The sequence below is a fragment of the Ornithorhynchus anatinus genome, chromosome 4 (genome assembly GCF_004115215.2).
Source record: "Ornithorhynchus anatinus isolate Pmale09 chromosome 4, mOrnAna1.pri.v4, whole genome shotgun sequence".
Classification (NCBI taxonomy): Eukaryota; Metazoa; Chordata; class Mammalia; order Monotremata; family Ornithorhynchidae; genus Ornithorhynchus; species Ornithorhynchus anatinus.
In genome coordinates, this window is record NC_041731.1 from 111,280,589 (window position 1) to 111,301,181 (window position 20,593).

The window sequence follows — 20,593 nt, forward strand, 5'->3', positions numbered from 1 at the left end:
GATGGTTGTACCATCCACAGTGATAGGGAAGTCAGGACAGGGCTTGGGAGGGAAGATAAGGAGCTCAGTTTTGGCCCTGTTGAGTTTTAGGTGGCGGGCAGACATCCAGGTAGAGACATTCTGGAGGCAGGAGGAGATACGAGCCTGAAGGGACTTGACAGCGTAAGACAAGACAACAAACAAATAATAACAATAAGGCATCGTAAATAATAATATTAAATAGATTACCAAATGAAACCCCGATTGTATATATAATATTGGACAAATGACCATCCTAAGAGCCAGCTTTACTGATGCTGATAACCTTACTTTGTTTTTTGGGTGATGATAAAAACACATCTAGGACATATAGCTCAATGTTATTAAAATAGCTTCAGGCAAATTCAGAAATGGGTAGATGCCTGAGAGGAAGTGAGTGGGGGGAGTGAGGATGTGCCCAGGACTTGAGGAAAACCTGTTGCCCTGCAGCTTTCTGGTGGTGTGGTGGTGATGAGGGGCTAGGACTCAGGACGGAAGCAACAGGAAGACTTAAGAGGGAATAAAGTCAGGACACGAGCAGCAAATCACCTTTAAATCCACAACAAAGATGGTGGTTATTGGTATGAATGCCTGCTTTTCTGTTTGGGTTTTTCTTACCCACTGATGATACAGAAATGAACAGTGGTCTATTTGAAAAAGCATGAGCCTGGAAGTCAGAGGACATCTGACTCCAAGACACTTCCTCCATGAGTCCTTCCCAGACTAAGCCCCCTTTTCCTCAGTTCCCTCTCCCTTCCACATCACCTCGACTCACTCCCTTTGCTCTTCCTCCCCATCCCACAGCACTTACGTATTTATGTTTATATCTATAATTATATTTATTTCTAATGATGCCTATTCAGTTGTTTTGATTTCTGCCTCCCCCCCTTTTAGACTAAGCCCAGTGTGGGCAGGGATTGTCTCTCTTTATTGCTGTATTGTACTTTCCAAGTGCTTAGTAAGGTGTTCCACACATCCACACACAGTAAGCACTCGATAAATATGAATGAATGAATGAAGAGGACCTGAGTTCTAGTCCTGGGTCTGCCACTTGCCTGCTGCAATAGAGAAGCAGCATGGCTCAGTGGAAAGAGCACGGGCTTGGGAGTCAGAGGTCATGGGTTCTAATCCCAACTCTGCCGCTTGTCAGCTGTGTGACCTTGGGCAAGTCACTTAACTTCTCTGTGCCTCAGTTCCCTCATCTGTAAAATGGGGGTTGACTGTGAGCCTGCTGTGGGACAACCTGATCACCTTGTATCCCCTCAGCGCTTAGAACAGTGCTTCACACATAGTAAGTGCTTAACAAATATCACCATTATTATTATTATTATTAATTTCGGCATATCACTTAACTTATCTGTGGCTTAGCTTCCTCATTTGTGAAATGGGAATTCAATTCTTCTTCTCCCTCCTACTTAGATTCTGGGCCTCATATGCAACAGGGATTGTTTCCAGTCTGCATATACTGTATCTGTCTCAGTGGTTAGTCCAGTGCTTGGCATATAGTAAGAGCTTAACAAATACCACCGTGATTATTTTTATGCTACATGGAAGCCAGGATATATTTGTTTTTGTAATAGATACATAGATATTCACCATTTCTGCTGTGTGACTTAGCTTAAATTATACCACTGACACTGCCAGGCATAAATTCATTCATTCAATCATATATATTGAGCGCTTACTGTGTTCAAGGCAATGCTGTGGTCTAATTCCTGGACCAGGTAGTGAAAACTATGGATAATTCTGTATTTCATCATTGACAATATTAGTTCAGTGCCCACTGTAGGCAGAAAATTGCACTGGGGAACATATGGAAGAAGCATAAGATGCAGTCGCTGCCCTCAAGGAGCTTAAAGTTTAATGAGAAAGTTTAAAGTTTATGCTGAAGCAATAAAAGGCACATGAGACAAAACATTATGAACATAAGTGCATAAATCAATCTATAATTAATATGCATCTAAGATATCAATTCTGAAGTGCCTGAGGATGTGGTTTGATTGGAGAGGTGGGGGAATTCATCAGGGAATGTCTCCTGAAGAGGTGACTTCTTAGAAGAGTTTGAGGGAGGGAAGAATGTAGTTCAGCAAAGCTGAAGGGGAAAGACCATTCCCCACTTCTGGGGATAAAGTCCCTTCTCCCTATTTCTACTCTTCGACTGTGAGCCCTCTGAGGGACAAGGACCATGTCTAATTATCCCCTGTGTATTCTTTTTCAGCACTCTGCACAGTGCTCTGTACACAATTAGTCCTTAACAAATACTTTTGTTACTAATACTACTACTACTAACTACTGTGCCAAGTGCTAGAGTAGATGGAATAATAAAAGATCAGACACAGTCCATATTCCAGATGAGGGTCTCAGTCTTCAGGGGAAGTAGATGAGCTATTTAATCCCAGTTTTTCTGTGCTCCTCTTCCCTCACCTACCTGTAAAATGGAGCTTCCCCCTCAGGATCACACCTGGAGAGTTTCCAGTACTCTACCAGTCATGACAACAGGAAGGAGAGTCAAGCAGAGGCCTGTCCATTCCATTCCTAGCTTGGGCAGTGGCTAGTGAGTGGAAGGCTACCTGCTACAAGTCAAAACTCACTGAGAGTTGAGAGTTGAGGGCAGAGCCTTGTTTACTGTGTGGAAGAAGGCAATGGTAAACCAATTCCATATTTTTACCAAGAAAACTATGGATCCACTACCAGAATGATTGGAGATGGAGGTGGGGTGTTCTGGGAGAGATGTGTTCATGGCGTCGCTATGGGTCGGAAGCGAATCGACAGCATAAGACAACAACAAAATGGAGTTTATATCTCTGCTTTTCCTTCCCCTTATACTGTGATCCCTAGGTGGGACAAGGACTATATCCAACCAGATCATCTTGAATCTATGTGAGGAGCAGCACAGCATAGTGGATAGAGCACGGGCCTAGGATTTAGAAAGTCATGAGTTCTAGTCCCAGCTCTGCCACTTGTTTGCAGTGTGACCTTGGATAAGTCATTTCTGTTCTCCATTTACACTCACTCCCTCGGTAAACTCATCCGCTCTCACGGCCTTGACTACCATCTCTACGCAGATGACACGCAGATCTACATCTCCGCCCCTGTCCTCTCCCCCTCCCTTCAGGCTCGCATCTCCTCCTGCCTCCGGGACGTCTCCACCTGGATGTCGGCCCGCCACCTAAAACTCAACATGAGCAAGACTGAGCTCCTCATCTTCCCTCCCAAGCCCGGTCCGCTCCCAGATTTCTCCATCACCGTGGATGGCACGACCATCCTTCCCGTCCCGCAGGCCCGCAATCTCGGTGTCATCCTTGACTCGTCCCTCTCGTTCACCCCACACATCCTATCCGTTACCAAGACCTGCCGGTTTCACCTCTACAATATCGCCAAGATCCGCCCTTTCCTCTCCACCCAAAAGGCTACCTTACTATTACGGGCTCTCGTTATATCCCGGCTAGACTACTGTGTCAGCCTTCTCTCTGACCTCCCTTCCTCCTCTCTCGCCCCGCTCCGGTCTATTCTTCACTCTGCTGCCCGGCTCATCTTCCTGCAGAAACGATCTGGGCATGTCACTCCCCTTCTTAAACAACTCCAGTGGTTGCCTATCAACCTCCGCTCCAAACAAAAACTCCTCACTCTAGGCTTCAAGGCTCTCCATCACCTTGCCCCTTCCTACCTCTCCTCCCTTCTCTCTTTCTACCGCCCACCCCGCACGCTCCGCTTCTCTGCCGCCCACCTCCTCGCCGTCCCTCGGTCTCGCCTATCCCGCCGTCGACCCCTGGGTCACGTCCTCCCGCGGTCCTGGAACGCCCTCCCTCCTCACCTCCGCCAAACTGATTCTCTTTCCCTCTTCAAAACCTTACTTAAAAATCACCTCCTCCAACAGGCGTTCCCAGACTGAGCTCCTCTTCCCCCTCTACTCCCTCTGCCATCCCCCCTTTACCTCTCCGCAGCTAAAGCCTCATTTTCCCCTTTTCCCTCTGCTCCTCCACCTCTCCCTTCCCATCCCCACAGCACTGTACTCGTCCGCTCAACTGTATATATTTTCGTTACCCTATTTATTTTGTTAATGAATTGTACATCGCCTTGATTCTATTTAGTTGCCATTGTTTTTACGAGATGTTCTTCCCCTTGACGCTGTTTAGTGCCATTGTTCTTGTCTGTCCGTCTCCCCCGATTAGACTGTAAGCCCGTCAAACGGCAGGGACTGTCTCTATCTGTTGCCGACTTGTCCATCCCAAGCGCTTAGTACAGTGCTCTGCACATAGTAAGCGCTCAATAAATACTATTGAATTGAAATTGAATTGAAATTTCACTTCTCTGTGCCTCAATTACTTCAGTTGTAAAATGGGAACTGAGAATGTGAGCCTCACATGTGACAGGAACTCTGTCCACCTCAATTATCTTGTATCCACCCTAGTGTTTAGTACAGGACCTGGCACATAGTAAGTGCTTAATGGATACCATAATTACCATTATTATTATCATTATTACGTAGTAAGTGCCTAACAGATTTCATTATTACTAGGGTATTCTCAAGGGTTGGTATACTGCTTTGCCTTAATAGATACCATTGATTGCTTTAAAACTAGGGATGGTAGGGAGGTTTGTTTAGGATATTTGCATAGTAAATATCACATTTTTAATGGTACTTAACATCTTTTATTTTTAATGTCATTAAAATGTTTTTTCTGTCACTTAATGTCCAGCACCCCATTTCCACAGCTGTGGTATAGCCATGTACTTTTGGGAGACCGTATCAGAAGACAGGTCAATCAATCAATCAATCATATTTATTGAGTACTTACTATGTGCAGAGCATGTTACGAAGTGCTTCAGCAAGTACATTATAACAGAGTTGGCATACATTTTCCTTTCCTACAGTGAGCTTTCAGGCTCAGAAATGGGAGGATAGTCATGGGGCAGAGGCTTTGGACAATCAGCATCAAGAAGGAAAAACTCAAACTCAGAATACAGAAATTTGCATTCACATGCTGTGGAAAGAATCATCAGTCAGGCATTGGTCTTATCAGCCACACTGTGATAACGATCTCACTGTCAGCAGCAAAATCTTTGTACCCTAAGGACAGTTACATATATATTCAGTTATCCCTCTTCTTCTCCCACCTACTTACTCTGTGAGACCCGTTTGGGACCCAATTATCCTATATCTACCTCAGTGCTTAGTACAGTGCTAGGTGTTTAGTAAGCACTTAACAAATTCTATTATTATTATACAGCTTTTCCCCTCAGTTTTCCTGAAGTACATCATCTCCACCCTCCTTCTGAGTGTGTTTAACAAAAACAGTGTGTTATGTCATCTTTAGAGAAGCAGTGTCATCTGTGAAAAGAGCACAGGGCTGGAAGACAGAGGACCTGGTTCTAAACTCAGTTCTGCCAGTTGCCAGATGGGTGAACTTGAGCAAGTCATTTAACTTCTCTGGAACTCAGTTCCCTCATCTGTAAAATGGGGATTCATTGTCTTTTCTTCCTCCTACTTAGACTGTGAGTCCAATGTGGGACAGAAACCGTGTCCCACCCTATTAGCTTTTATCTACTCTGGTGCTTAGAAAAGTGCTTGACACATAGCAAGCGTTTAACAAATATTCATTCATTCATCCAATAGTATTTATTGAACACTTACTATGTGCAGAGCACTGTACTAAGCACTTGGAATATACACTTCGGCAACAGATAGAGACAAGCCCTGTCCAATGACAGGCTCACAGTCTAAGCAGGGGAGACAGACTGCAAAGCAAAACAGAAAAAATCAAAAACAAGACAAGATGATCAAGATAAATAGAATCAAGGGGATGTACACCTCATTAACAAAATAAATAGGGTAATAAAGAATATATACAAACGAGCACAGTGCTGAGGGGAGGGGAAGGGCGAAGAGCAGAGGGTGGGAGGGGAGGAGAGAGGGAGCAGAGGGAAAGGGGGGCTCAGTCTGGGAAGGCCTCCTGGAGGAGGTGAACTCTCAGTAGGGCTTTGAAGAGGGGAAGAGAGTTAGTTTGGCGGAGGTGAGGAGGGAGGGCATTCCAGGACAGCGGTAAGATATGGGCCAGGGGTTGACGGCAGGATAGGCGTGAATGGAGGACAGTGAGGAGGTGAGCAGCAGAGGAGCGGAGTGTGCAGAGTGGCCAGTAGAAAGAGAGAAGGGAGGTGATGTTGGTATTTGTTAAGCGCTTACTATGTGCCGAGCACTGTTCTAAGTGCTGGGGTAGACACAGGGGAATCAGGTTGTCCCACGTGGGGCTCACAGTCTTAATCCCCATTTTACAGATGAGGTAACCGAGGCACCGAGAAGTTAAGTGACTTGCCCAAAGTCACACAGCTGACAAGTGGTAGAGCCGGGGTTCGAACCCATGACCTCTGACTCCAAAGCCCGTGCTCTTTCCAGTGAGCCACGCTGCTTCTCACTGCAGGAGGAGGGGGCAAGGTGATGGACAGCTCTTTGAAGCCAAGAGTGAGGAGTTTTTGTTTTGTGCAAAGATTGTTAGGCAACCACTGGAGGTTTTGAGGAGGGGAGTGACAGGCCCAGAGCGTTTTTGTAGGAAGATGATCTGGGCAGCAGAATGAAGAATAGACTGGAGTGGGGAGAGACAGGAGGAAGGGGGATCTGAAAGGAGGCTGACCCAATAATCCAATCAGGATATTATGAGAGCTTGTACCATTCATTCATTCAGTAGTATTTACTGAGTGCTTACTATGTGTAAAGCACTGTACTAAGCACTTGGAATGTACAATTCGGCAACAGATAGAGACAATCCCTGCCCAGTAATGGGCTCACAGTCTAAACTCAAGGGAAGAGGCCAGAGAGCTGAGGAGTAGAGAGCTGAGGAACAGAGATAAATGTTTTTCTGGGTCTGGGGTGTGATCCAGCCATCTGAATAGTCATTCTTTCCCAGTAACAATTCTTGGAGGAATTGGGTGCTGGTTGCCCTCCATGACCACTATCCCAATGTCTAAGGACATTCATCTAACAGTCCCATCTCTTCCCCATTTGGGACTGCTAGTCCATGAATTTCTCCAAATCCTTCTTGGATTAACTACTACATATTTTCTGCCTGCATGACTTGTCATAACAAATTCAACAAATTCCATATGCTTACCTCCCAGTGGATAGAGAAATATTTATTTTCTTTAAAACACTATTTTTTTTTATAACTTCATGCTGCCAATAAGTGTCCACTTGTCCTAGCGTTGTGGTGTTTCAGTGAACAAAAATTCCATGCTCTGTCAACCAGTCATTAGTGCTGTCCCTATTGTGCCCATCCCCCACCACATTCCTTGTTCCATTGCCTTCAGCATGATAGCAGTTTGGATGGAGAGGAAAGAGCAGATCTTGGAGATACTGTAGAGGTGAAACTGGCAAGTCTTGATGACTGATTGGATCTGTGGGGTGAATGAGAGAGCAGAGTCAAGGATGAGAACAAGGTTGCGGGCTTGAGAGACGGGAACGATGGTCGTACCATCTACAGTGACAGGGAAGTCAGGGAGAGGACAGAGTTTGGGAGGGAAGATAAGGAGCTCAGTTTTAGACAGGTTGAGTTTTAGGTGGTGGGCAGACATCCAGGTGGAGACATCCTGGAAGCAGGAGGAGATACAAGCCTGGAGGGAGGAGGAGAGAACAGGGGAGGAGTTGTAGATTTGGGTGTCATCTGCATAGAGATGATAGTTGAAGCCATGGGAGACAATGAGTTCACCAAATACCATAGTAATAATTATAATCTCTGAAACCAGTGGATAGAGCTCTATTTTATATCCAAGAAGTCAATGGTATTTGAATACTTACTTTGTAGAGAACAGTGTAATAAGTGCTTGGGAGACCACGATCCAATAGAGTGGTAGCCAAGATCCCTTCCTATAGGGAGGTTACAGTCTACTGGGGAGACGTTCACATAAGAATTTTATATGAGAAGCAAATGAATACATTTTTGTAATTTCTTAATATCAGGATGACTTGCATCCATTCTTTACTATGCTCTTCAGAGTTTCTCTAAGAATCAACCAATTAATCATATTTATTGTGTGCTTACTGTGAGCACACCACTGCACTAAAAATTTGGGAGAATATAGAATAACAGAGTTGATAGACAAATTCCCTGCCCACAACAATGACTGTAAGCTCACTGTGGGCAGTGAATATGTCTGTTTATTACTATTGTATTCTCCCAAGCACTTGAAACAATACTCTGCACACAGTAAGTGCTCAATAAATATGATTGAATGAATGAATGAGTCTAAGCGAGGGACAGGCATCAATATAAATAAATACTTTACAGATATGTACGTTAAGTGCTGTGTGGCTGAATAAAGGATGCAAATCCAGATACCAAGGTGACACTGAAGGGAGTTGGTGAAGAGGAAATGAGGGCTTAGTTGGGAAAAGTCTCTGGGAGCAGATGTGCTTTTCATAAGGCTTTGAAGGTGGCGAAGAGTGAACGTCTATCAGATATGAAGAGGGAGAGAGTTCCAGGCCAGAGGCAGGATAAGGGAGAGAGGTCAACGGTGAGGTAGAGTGAGAAGGTTGACATTAGAGGAGTGGAGTGAGTGGGCTGGGTTGTAGTAAAAAATAGTTAAGAGAGGAGGGGACAAGGTAATGGAACGTTTTGAAGCCTATGGAAAGGAGTTTCTGATGGTTGCAGATGCAGATGTTTGAACCACTGGAGGTTCCTGAGGAGTGGGGAAACATAGACTGAATGGTCTTGTATAAAAATGATGCAGACAGCAGAGTAAAGTATGGACGGAAGTGGGAAGAGACAGGAAGTAGGGAGATCAAGTAAAGGTCAGAATGCAGTTATTAAGAAGATAAGTGCTTGGATCAACATGGTAGCAGCTTGGATGGAGAAGAAACGGCAAGTTTAGCAATGTGAAGGTGGAAATGACAGGATTTGGCGACAGACTGAATATGTGGTGGGTGTGGATTTTGAGAAAAGGCAGATCTCTTGAGATAATGCTGTGAAAAATTGGAGAGTTAAGAAGGAGCAGGAGAGATCACACACAAGGGTTTCAATTTTCTCAATAAAATACTTGGTCAGGTCATTAGGGAAAAGAGATGGGGGGAGGCATAGGGACAGGGGTCTTTAGGGGGAAGCTAAATGTCTGAAACAGCTGGTGAGAGCAATGGGCATAGGATTCAATAAGGATGGAGAAATAATTTTGCCAGGCAGAGGACACGGCAGTGATAAAGCAGGAAAGGATGAGTTTTAGGTGGATGAGGTCAGCCTATTTGGATTTCTGCCCACAGCCCTCTGTGGCTCGGTCTCGGGAGCAAAACAAGTGGACTGTGGAGGTGATAAAGGACTTCAGGTCAGCCAAGGGATAGGGGAGTGAATGAGTTGACTTCAGTAGAGAGGGTAGTGTTAAAGGTGTCAATTTTGTCATCAAGGGAAGGTGGTTTGGGGATGGAGATTAAATGGGGCATTATGACTTGAGAAAATTGGGGGAACAGGACAGACTTGTGCTGTGTGGGAGTGTGGAAGAGAAGGCAGGTAAGGAGGTTATGGTAGGATAGAGGGATTTCAGTGTTGATGAGGGTAGAGATTATAGAGTGACTGGGGAATGTTGAGATCAAGAGTGTGTCCAAGTTGGTGAGTGGGTGAGGTGGGGTGGATCAGGAGATCAGCTGAGTTAAAGAGTGATAGAAAGGGGTCAGTGGAAGGGTCATCAGGAATATGCACATGGATATTGAAGCCCCCAAGGATCAATGTAGGGATGGAGAAAGAGAGAAGGAATGTGAGAGAGACGTAATATAAGGAGGAGGAGCAGTGTGGCTCAGTGGAAAGAGCCCGGGTTTTGGAGTCAGAGATCATGGGTTCGAATCCCAGCTCTGCCACCTGTCAGCTGTGTGACTTTGGGCAAGTCACTTAACTTCTCTGTGCCTCAGTTACCTCATCTGTAAGAGGGGAATGACAACTGTGAGCCCCACGTGGGACAACCTGAGAACCTTGTGTCTCCCCCAGTGCTTAGAACAGTGCTCTGCACATAGTAAGCGCTGAACAAATACCAACATTATTATAAGAACATAAACAATGGCATTACTGGTTCAGAACAGAAGCCTGTGCAATCCAGGATTCTGCCTCCACAGCAGACTTAAATCTATGTGATGTCTGCTGTCCTTGACAGCCTTAGGTTTGTATCACCTCCTATCCCCATCTTTCCCTCTATATTGCTAATCCTCTTTGCAGCAATCCATAATGGACCATTCAGCCACATATTTATCCAAAGATTTTTGAACCTACTTTTGGTCTGCATAGCGTCTCAAGTATTTGCCACCTTGGTTGTGAGAACATTTTTTCCTTTTTGTATTTATCCCTGAAATGTATAATTTTATGACACATGGTTAATAAGTAACTGGGAAATGATGTGGATGAATAGACTAATTTTATTGACACCCGACATTCTATTTAAAGAAAAATCCATAGAAAGAAGTGCCACTTCCTGGAGCAGTTTTGTAAATTGAAATAGGGTAAAGCATATGCAAAGTGTAAAGAATCTGAATTCTAATGTAGCTTGGTAGGTTTCACATTTGGTAGCCCCCCGAGACAGTCCACCATAGGACTAGGGGTGATGGCCAAGATCATTTCATGATTTAATAGGGTCTGGAGGTTCTGAACTTCTATATAATTGTATGTTAAAATCACATCTTTTCCAAGAAGACTTCCCCGACTAAGCCCTTATTTCCCTTATTCCCTCTGTTTTCTGCTTGGCTTTTGCACTTGGATCTGATTCATCATCATCAAGGGTATTTATTGAATACTTTCTGTGTACAGAGCACTACTGAGCTCTTGGGAGAAATATGATAAAGTTGGTAGGCACTTTCCCTGCCCACAACAAGCTTAGAGTCTAGGGGGGGTGATAGACATTAGTATAAATAAATAATTTATAATATTCATTCAATCATATTAATGTGTAGATATGTACATATGTGCTGTTTCCTTTATAAACTTGATATTCACCCCACCCTCCACCTCACAGTAATTTTGTACATATCCATGATTTATTTAAAAATCTGTCTCCCCCTCTAGACTGTAAGCTCCTTGTGGGCTGGGAACGTTCACCAGATCTGTTATACTCTCTCAAGCCATTAGTACAGTGATCTGCACACAGCAAGCAATCGGTAAATACCACTGATTAATTGACTGTTCACAAGAGACACCCCTGGTACCATGCAATTAGATCAATCAATCAATCATATCTCTTGAGCACTTACTATGTGCACAGCACTGTACAAAGTGTTTGACAGAGTACGATATAACAGAGTTGGACACTTTCCATGCCCACTTTCCATTGGGAGAGTACAATATAACAGAACTGGGAGCTGGGCACTGAAAGTTTGATTTCGGCAGACAAGGATGTGACCAGAAAAACACAGCCAAGACAAAAGCTTTTAGAACAGCTCAAAGAAGAGAGTGATTAGCCCTAGAGTCAAACTAGCTGCTGGAATCTTCACAGAAATTAATTATTGGCAGTGTCAGGAAATTGAAGTTCCAATCAATACTTGGAGATTTGCATTTAGAATTTCACAGCCCTTGAAGAAACCTCCTCCCTCAACCACCCACTTCCCATCAGGAAAAAAAAAAAGGAGAAATAAATGATTTGGCAATGTTACTGGCCAATTAACTCAAACTATATTAAAATAATTCATCCTGAACAGCATGCAGCTTTGTGTTTAGTGAAATTTACCTGTGTGATTTTGCTGTCCTTAAGATGAGAAATGGGAGGTTGATGTTGTCGGAAGCATGTACAATGAAATGTCTTAGTTTGAAATAAATGCTGAAATGGTTTGGCTGATGGCAGCCCAGTGGGTAAGACTCATAATGGGACCTGACTCCAGTACAGAGAGAGAAGAAAAGACTCAGTGTAGTTAAAAGCAGGGAAGAAGGCTTTGATTTTTTTTTTAAATACAAAACTGTATCAGCCAAGGCCAGGGCTTTAATGCATGGGCACGGTATGTTTTCTTTTTTCTCCCTCCTTATTAAATTCTGAGGCTTGCTGAGCTCCTTGGCAGAGCCATGGCGGTTAACAGGTGTACATTTTACAGCATCAATTAGTTACAAACTTTCCAAAATTCAGTGGCTTCCTGTTCAGTACCAAATTTATCTGAATGCAGTCAAAAAACATCTGAGCAGAATTCTCCATCACAGCCATTTCTAGTGGCATTTGTTAAGTGTTTGCTAGTGATGTGGCATCCTTTCAGATTGCATCCTTTAGGTCCTTATTTGTTTAACTCAGTAAACTCAGCGTGGCTCAAGATGATTCTCTTACACGTATGATTCACAAACACTGGTGGAGGGACAAGGTTTACTCTGATTATCTCACCTTTAGGGTTTCTGATGATAAATGATGTAGATCAAGGAAACTAAAATCAACTAGATTAATGACTAAAATCCTGGAGACTCCAGAATTTGAAACACTCCCAACTAAGAAGTCAGACATTGTTGAAAAGAGATGGTAAGTACATGGCCGATGCCTCTCTGAGCAATTGATTTTTTAGTTTGTTTCAAGAACCTTCGACAGTTTGATTGATTTTAGTTGCCTTATTTTTGACTTGTGTATCAAAGCAGGAAGAGTTGGCAATTCGTTCTGTAGTTAATAAGTAGAATATAATGACATAGGCAATGACATACCATGTCAGAGTGGTATTTCTTCCAGCATTCGGTCTCTGAAGATTGAGCAGAGAATAATAGTGATAATAATAATTGTGATATTTGTTAAATGCTTACTATGTGCCAAGCACTGTTCTAAGCGCTGGGGTAGATACAAAATATCAGGTTGTCCCACGTGGGGCTCACAGTGTTAATCCCCATTTTACAGATGAGGTAACTGAGACACAGAGAAGTTAAATAGCTAGCCCAAAGTCACACAGCTGACAAGTGATGGAGCAGGGATTAGAACCCACATCCTCTGACTCTCAAGCCTGTGCTCTTCCCATTAAGCCATGCTGCTTCTCAAGAGAATACTTGGAGAGATCAATGTGATCAATCTATCAATCAGTGGTATCTATTGAGTGCTTACACTGTGCAGAGCACTGTACTAAACACTTGGGAGAGTACAATATAACAGAGTTTATAGACCCATTCCCTGCCTATAACGAGATTGTGATGGTCATCCTCTTGGAAACACTGAACTCTTCCCTCTAACAACTCATTATGGAAATAAAAATCAAGTTCTTCCAAACTGTAAGCTCACTGTGGATGGGGAACATGACACCAACTAGGCTGTATCGTCCTCTCCCAAGTGCTTTGTACAGTGATTTACACATAGAAAGCACTCAATAAATACAATGGATTGATCATATCCATGAATTCCATATTACCACTAATTATTGTTATTGTTATTATTATTATGGTATTTAAGTGCATACTAGTATTTAAGTGCATACTATGTGTCAAGTACTGTTTTAAGCCCTCCCCATTTGCAGTTGAGGAAACTGAGGCACAGAGAAGACTTGTCCAAGATCACAGAGCAGACATGCGTTAGAGCCAGGATTAGAGCCACTACCTGTTTTCTGTGTGACCTCAGGCAAGTCACTTAACTTTTGGGCTTCAGTTACCTCATCTGTAAAATGGGTTATAAGAGTATGAGCCCCAAGTGGGACAGGGATTGTGCCCAACCTGATTAACTTGTATCTAACCCAGAGCTTAGAACAGTGCTTGGCACATATCTAAAACTGAGCTCCTTATCTTCCCTCCCAAACCCTGTCCTCTCCCTGACTTCCCTGTCACTGTGGACAGCACTACCATCCTTCCAGCCTCACAGGCCCACAACCTTGGTGTCTTCCTTGACTCAGTTCTCTCATTCACCCCACACATCCAATCCGTCACCAACACCTGCCAGTCTTACCTTCACAATCTCACCAAGATCCACCTTTTCCTCTCCATCTAAATTGCTATCGTGCTGGTATAACCTCTCATAATATCCCGACTGGATTATTGTGTCAGCCTCCTCTTGGCTCTCCCATCCTCCTGTCTCTCCTCACTTTAGTCTATTCTTCATTCTGCTGTCTGGATAATCTTCCTACAGAAACGCTCTGGGTATGTCACTCCCCTCCTCAAAAACCTCCAGTGGTTGCCTACCAACCTTTGCCCAAAACAAAACCTCCTCACTCTTGGCTTCAAAGCTCTCCATCATCTTGCCCCCTCCTACCTCACCTCCCTTCTCTCTTTCTACTGCCAACCCCGTACAATGTGCTCCTCTGTCGCTCACCCCCTCACTGTTCCCCGTTCACGCCTGTCCCACCGTCAACCCCTGGCCCGTGTCCTTCCACTGACCTGGAATGCCCTCCCTCCTCACCTCCGCCAAATTAACTCTCTTCCCCTCTTCAAAGCCCTACTGAGAGCTCACCTCCTCCAGGAGGCCTTCCCAGACTGAGCCCTCCCTTTCCCTCTGCTCCCCCTCCCCTCACTCCATCTGCCCCGTCCCCCTCCCCTCAGCACTGTGCTCATTTGTATATATTATTTATTACCCTATTCATTTTGTTAATGAGGTGTACATCCCCTAGATTCTATTTATCTTGATGATGATGTCTTGTTTTTGTTTTGTTCTGTTTTGCTTTGCTGTCTGTCTCCCTCATTTAGACTGTGAGCCCATCATTGGGCAGAGATTGTCTCTAGCTGTTGCTAAATTGTACATTCCAAGTGCTTAGTACAGTGCTCTGCACACAGTAAGCACTCAATAAATATTATTGAATAAATGAACATAGTAAGCACTTAACAAGCACCGTTATTACTTAATTAATTAACCCAGATCCTCTGACTCTCAGTCTCATGATCTTTCCACTAGGCCATGCTGCTTCTCTTATGATTTCCTAAGCCTGTTGGATAGGGAGTTCTTCCTTTTGCTTGTTTTGATGTTACTGTTCAAGTTTCAGTGGATACCTCTGTTCCTGGTATTGTGAAATTGGATAACTAACAGGTTCTTACTTTTCGTGATGTTTTTTAACTCTTATCAGCTTTTTCTTTTCACACTAGAGAGTCCTAATTTTTTCAGACTATCAAACAACACCTGTTCCATTCTCCTGTTCCTCTCTCCACTTTATTATGGCTTTCCTAAAATGAAGAAGCAAAAATTGCAGTATTTCCAGGGGGGATATAGGTTTATATAGGGCAGCACTACTTTTTTAATTTTACTATCATCATCATTTTCACTATGTGCCGAGGACTGTATTGAGTTCTTGAGATCTTACATTGTAACAAGGACACTATCCCTGCCTTCAAGGAACTCACACTCCCAAATTAATAGTAATCAATCCATCAATCATTCGATCAATGGTATTTATTGAGTGCTTACTGTGTGGAAAGCACTGTACTCAGTGCTTGGGAAAGTACGATAGAGTTGGTGGACATAATCTCTGTCTACAAGGAGTTTAAGTCTATAGGAGACAGACTTTGAAGTAGATTATGGACAGGTGAAATAGAGTAAAAGAATATTTACATAAATATTATTGGGCTTGGGTATCAGACTGCTTAAGAGATATACATCTAAGTGCATAGTTGAAGCAGAAGGGAGGGTGGATGGGAAAATAAATGGCTTAATTTGGGGAGGACTATTGGAGCTGACATGATTTTTGGGAGGGTTTTAAAGGTAGGAAGAGTGGTAAACTGTCAGATATAGGCTTGAGGGAGAACATGAACAAGGGGTGGGATAGGTGAGATTGGGGTGCAGAGAGTAGATTGGTGTTAGAGGAACAGAGTTTGTGGGTGGGCTTGTAGTGAGAGATCAGAACAAGGTTAGGCAGGAGGGAGAGAGCTGATTGAATGCCTTGAAGCTGATAGTACGGAGTTTGTTACCATAGTAGAAGGAAGATTTTCCTTCTCGATATATGTAACTCTGAGGAGTTGCCATCATTACCACCAACTTCAATAATAAACAAAGATCAGATTGCATCAGTTATTGAAGCATATCATTCATTTCCATTTCTGGCAAATTTCTGGATTTGTTTCTAAAGACTGTCTTTGACCAAATTCTTTCTGAAGCACAATGCAGCTTCAGATCAAACGGTGGCCCAATAAACATGGTCTTTGCAGCATACCACGTATGGAGAAAGTGGGGCAGCACCGAGATCTCATAGTCTTTGGGGCAGCTTGTGGCTCAATGGAAAGAGCATGGGCTTGGGAGTCAAAGGTCATGGGTTCTAATCCCGGCTCCAATGCTTGTCAGATGTGGGACTTTGGGCAAATCACTTAACCTCTCTGTGTCTCAGTTACCTCACTGTAAAATGGGGATTAAGACTGTGAGCCCCACGTGGGACAACCTGATTACCTTGTTTCCCCCCGAGTGCTTAGAAAAGTGCTTTGCACATAGTAAGTGCTTAACAAATGCCATTGTTATAATTATTATTATCAGTAAATCTGGACTCTTGGATAGAGATTTATATAGAAAATCTGGCTGCCCAGAAAAATTCATGAAGGTTCTAAGACTATGATGATAGCACGTTGGGCCTGTCAGAGCCAGGGTGCCCTGCCTGATCTATTCCACATCTCCAATGGGGTTAAATCAGGAATGCCTTATAGGCTGGGTCCTGTTCAATTTATTTTGTGCTGCAGTACAGTGCGATACAACAAGAGACCTCTTCAGATCTTAGAGTACATTTTTGCTTCTCCAGTATACATTTCCTCTTCAACAGGCTTCAGGCATCATCCATATCTAAAAGACAGTCATTCAGGACTTGCAGTACGCAGATGACTGCACAGACCCAGCAAGACATGGAAATTATTGCAAACCACTTCACTGAATTGGCCACAAATAACTTGTGGACAATGAAGTTGAAGACTGCAGAGATTATATATTTATCTGCACCAGGGAAAGGATCATATAGCCACAAAAATCTGTTGGCAACATAGAGCTAAATGTGGTCTCTCAATTCTGCTACCTAGGCAATGCACTAGCCTGGTATCTTCTGAGATGCCTTATCCCAGCACTTAGTAGAGTGCCTGGCACAAAGTAAGTACTTAAAAAATGCCCTAATTATTATCCAGGCTTGTGAGCAGTCCCTTAAATATCACAGGCTACATTTAACATCAAATGGCAGGACAGGATCACAAATAATGAAATCAGTCTCCTAGCAGCAAAGCTGTACTTACCACAGCGCAACTTTACTGGGTGGAACACTTAAGTAGAATAGGTGACAGCAGGATACCCAAACAGCTGCTATATGATGAGTTGAAATTAGGAAAACGAAAACACGTAATCTAAAGGAAACAATTTAGGGATGTATGAAATAAAGCTTCAGATTGTGAGTCCATAGATGGTGAGTCTCAAAACAAGTACTGTATCTAAGCTGATTGTATCCATATTTTTTTAATATGGTATTTGTTAAGTGCTCACTATGTGCCAGGCACTGTTCTAAGCTCTGGTGTAGATAAAAGCTAATCAGGTTGAACACAGCCCCTGTGCTACATGGGCTCGTGGTCTTAATCCCCATTATACAGATGAGGGAACTGAGGCACAGAGAAGTGAAGTGACTTGCCCAACATCACACAGTAGACATGTGAGAGATCCAGAATTAGAACCCAGGTCCTTCTGACTCCTAGGCCTGTACCCTACCCCCTAAGCCACATTGTTTCTTGATTCTAGATGTTAGCTCTATACTTGGCCCATAGTAAGCATTTAACAAAATCACAATTATTATGATCATGATTAGATTATGCTGCATCCCATTTTGGAAGTTAATTGGTGCAACTAGAGCAGCGGGAGCATTGCAATTGGGAATGGAGCAGCAAAATACAAGACTGTTAAAAAAAAAAAAAACCTAGAAAAAAGAAAAAAAATTAGTATGGTTTAGTAGATAAAGCATGGGTCTGGGAGCCAGAGAACATAGGTTCTAATCCCAGCTCCACCATCTGCCTGCCGCATGATCTTGGGTAAGTCACATAACTTTTCTGTGCTTCAGTTTCTTCAACTGCAGAATGAAAATTTAATAACTGTTGTCCCACCACTGAAACTGTGAACGCAATGTGAAAGAAGAACTGTATTAGGTGTGATGATAATTTGTATTTCCTCAGCACTTAGAATAATGCCTACAGTTGGATTCACCCTTGCAGTTGGATTTACTTCTTTATTCACCCCTCCCTCAGCCCCACAGAATTCATGTATATATCCACGACATTTATTTATATGAATGTCTGTAACCCCCTCTAGCCTATAAATTCATCGCAGGCGGGAAATGTGCCTATCGACTCTGTCATATTGTACTCTCTCAAGTGCTTAGTAGTTTTTTCCATGCAACAAGCATGCAATAAATACAATTCACTGACAAACAGCACATAGTACAGTGCTCTTCACATGGTAAGCGCTCAATAAATATGATCGAATGAGTGAAACGATAAGTGCTTAACAAATACCAGAAAAAAAGTAGTGCACAGGGCTGCAATAAACAAGCATAACAGTACAACAAAGATCAACCTTTGTGTGTGCACAAAGTGGCTGGGTCTGTGGATCCTGCATTGATCTGTTCAATCACACCTGCACCCATGAATTAATTGCACTGTCAGTAGCATATTTGCATATATGTATAATGCAAATTGCATATAATTACATGTAATATATGGATAGGAGCACTTGTCTGTCTGACATACCAAGTCTCACTTCTCTACCTCTGATTCTCCCCCTCTTCACTTGGTAAACTTGTTTTCTGCCTTAAAATTCAGTTATTTTCCAGGATTGGTGTCAATAGTATCTACAAACTACTCTTCCATTAACTCTATTCATTATCTCAATGGTGATAAACTGCCTTTAAGAGTTCCCAGGCTTAAAGTTCTTACCGGAGTCACTTCTGCTCCCACACCCTCTTTCTTTTTCCTGACAGTGAGTACTTGGCAATCATCGGTCCCCTTTGAGCCTTGTTACAGGGCTAGAATTGGGTTACACTCTAAGCTATTGCTTTGCCACATAGATTTTCCACCTTCCAGTTCAAATGCTAAACCAGGAAGTCAGCCAAGGGAAAGCATTGTCTGACTAGGTTTGGATCTTAGAGGTACATTTTGAATATTCAAAATCCATTTATGGAACTGTATTTCTGGGCCCAGGTGAAGCCAATTCTCGGGCTGGCTGCCTCATCCAACCCCGTCGCCCCCGTCCCCACCCCATGCTCACATCTGTCCCATTTCTTCTTTGTTGCTCCACTTATTGGCTGGCAGAAGCTGAAACCAATTAAAATTCAATTAATAAATAATAATGTTGGGCTTAGTGGTCTTGGACAACAACAGAGAAACAGCGAGGCCTGGGACCCAGGAGGCCTGTCATGTTGGCATGGGGAATTAGAATCTTCTAAACTTCAGAAGAATGAAAACAACATAAAACCACCTTCCAAGCATTCATGAAGAGCAGATGTAACTGAAAAGTGAATAGTCTTAAGTGATGTGCTCGCAATAATTTCTTCTGGTCTTATATTCCGATACATCGAACAAATGGTATGTATATTTCTGGTGAATAGCTCGCACTTTCCTACTCCCTCCACTTGCTCCTTTCCCCACCACTGCCTCCCAGCTCCAAACTTTGCTGTGAACTCTCTCCTCACTCTTCATCCCCTGGCCCCAGATGGAAAACAAGCCTGGGGTGGGTATCCTTGACCCCCACAAATTCCTCATCTCCCATCCTCTGCCTTAGTGTATGTGTGGAGGGGAGGTTTGGGGGTTGGGGGGATGCTCAAAACTCCAAGGAGTTGCTGACCTGTTGCTTCATCCTATCTGTAATTTAACATCCGACTCCCCCTATAGACTGTAAGTTCTTCAAGGACAGGGATCATGTCTACTAATTCTATTTTGCACTCCCAACTGCTTAGTACAGTGCTGTCCACACAGTAAGTGCTTAATGAATACCAATGATTGACTGATTGGCAATATAGCTCCCTAGGGTGTATATTTGTTAAGGGTTACAAGGGTTTATAGACATTTGGGAACATTTAATTTGGAAAGAAAAATGCCTGTAAAAAAAGAGAATCTTCTGCAAGATTGCACAGTGACTAAGGAATGCCATGCCCAAGTTGACTATTATAATATTTTACATTTTCTTAAGCGAGACACGAAGTGCTATCAAAGGATACTGTCTTCATTTATAGTTCTCATGTTTCAGGCCAGGCTCATGGGAGGGAAGCGCTTGGAGGAAATATATACAAAACAGGCCGAGAAGGAAATAGGGGGGTAAATGTGGGCTTAAACACTATTTTATATAGAAAAAAAACCCCACAAATGTAGTAAGCCTGAGCCACACATTGTTACTCACATAAGCAAAGGAGAAAACAGCTGTGTCTAAGCCTGCTCCAGACTGCTGAAATTTCAAATCATCCCACAAGGACATAGTAAGGGAGGGAAAGAGCTGCTAGTAGGAAAGCCTTGGCACTTTTTCCTGTTACTTAAAGAATTAAAGATGACAAATTTGGGGCTGGCAAGAGAATCAATCAGAATTTAAATTTTGGTAGGCAATGCAAAGTCTGTTGGCTGGCACAGAGGATTGGGAAAATCTGTTGGGTCTCACTCCCACTCTGCTCTGGACTCATTGTGGAAATATGAGTAGTCACTTCTCCCAGTGTCTAACTTTCCATCATGGAAAAGCGGTTAATAATAACCTACCCCCTACA

The 20,593-nt window shown here is 43.2% G+C and overlaps 1 non-coding gene across 1 annotated transcript; it reads left to right on the plus strand.

The window, feature by feature from the left end:
• The first annotated feature begins 2,461 nt into the window (after positions 1 to 2,461).
• Positions 2,462 to 2,599, plus strand: LOC114811750. Its single transcript, XR_003759446.1, has one exon. It is a non-coding gene; the product is annotated as a small nucleolar RNA SNORA7 (small nucleolar RNA).
• Positions 2,600 to 20,593: the final 17,994 nt, after the last annotated feature.